General features: G+C 51.5%; 1 protein-coding gene across 1 annotated transcript in view; it reads right to left on the bottom strand.

Annotated features, from left to right (window-relative positions):
• Positions 1–1,242, bottom strand: part of LMBRD2 (LMBR1 domain containing 2) — a 42,535-nt gene that overhangs the window by 40,993 nt on the left and 300 nt on the right. The gene's annotated exons all lie outside the window — the stretch shown is intronic.

The following is a 1,242-nucleotide window of genomic DNA, read 5'->3' as shown; positions in this document are numbered from 1 at the left end:
AAAGACGTTTCTGCCGGGAAAAGAAATGATTTTTTTTTTTTTGGGGGGGGGGGGATATTGTTTGATAACAGTGATAACAGTCTTCAAATACCTGAAGGATGATTATAGGAAAGATGAAGACAGTATTCCACCACAGAGAGAAGCCTGTCTGTGAGGATGGTAAAATATTAGAACAGGCTACCTAGAGAAGTTGTGGAATCTCCGTTGTTGGAAATTTCAAGGCCAGGTTGGAAAGAAACTTGGCTGTAATGGTTTATTCACGGATGATCCTGCCTTGAGCAGGGGGCTAAACTAGATGAGCTTGTGAAGTCCCCTCTAGCCCTATCTTTCTACAATTCGATGAGCGTGGGCCTCTTATTGACAGGAGTCCAATGCTCACACAATGCTGTGCCGGATCAATCACTGCTTTCAACTTTGTTAGCATCTCTCTGACATCACAGAATAATTACAGAGTAAAATTGTGTCGGCCCGGACACAATTAACTGTTTGGGAAAGGAGCTGCCAGGATGCATTCAGTCTGCACATTTCTCCACAACTATTTCGTAACATATCGTGAGGGCATGCAATCAACACGTGCACTGCTGAAACCAAGACCAGATCTGAATCTCCACACTTGGTCTACACAGGAAGTTTAAGACAAACTGAACAACATCCAGGTGGGTGTATTTAATGAGTGAGTTAAAATACCTGGGTGGAGCCGCTGGGCCCTAAGGATCAGCAAGAGCCTCCCAAAAGGAAGTGGGCTGAACCCCATGTCAACACGCTGCCAGTTTTCCATGTCCATAAGCCTTTACTGCCCTGCTCTTAACTAGCACAGTGGTGCTTACAGCCAAACAGCCGGGACAAAGCAACCCACACACTAAGCTCTGCTGCCCACTCGCTTCACCAGGCTGTGGGGGGAGCAACAACCAGAGTACGGCTCCACTACCTGTGCCAAGGCCTGCCCGGGGTCCCTGTGCACCTGCTCTGGGGGCCCCAACGCCGTCCTTGCTCTGGGGGGAGAAGCTGACAAGGGAGAGTCAGGCTCGTGCACGTCGCTGCCTGAACGGAACAGGATGGGAGGGACGGTCCTACGCTGAGATCATCCCCCATGGCCGAGGAAGGCACTACGACGCCGGGGCCCGGGTCTGCATCTATCCCAGCTGGGCGCTGCTCTCACAGGGGCTCTTGCCATGAAGCCTTACCTGTGTTTTCAGGTGGGGGGGTACACACCCGCCTGCCCACACCCGCGTGCATCTCCCC

The sequence above is a fragment of the Gavialis gangeticus genome, unplaced genomic scaffold, assembly GCF_001723915.1.
Source record: "Gavialis gangeticus isolate Ggan-Ray unplaced genomic scaffold, GavGan_comp1, whole genome shotgun sequence".
NCBI lineage: Eukaryota > Metazoa > Chordata > Crocodylia > Gavialidae > Gavialis > Gavialis gangeticus.
The sequence above is the reverse complement of the archived record's forward strand: the minus strand, read 5'-3'. Positions and strand labels throughout refer to the sequence as shown.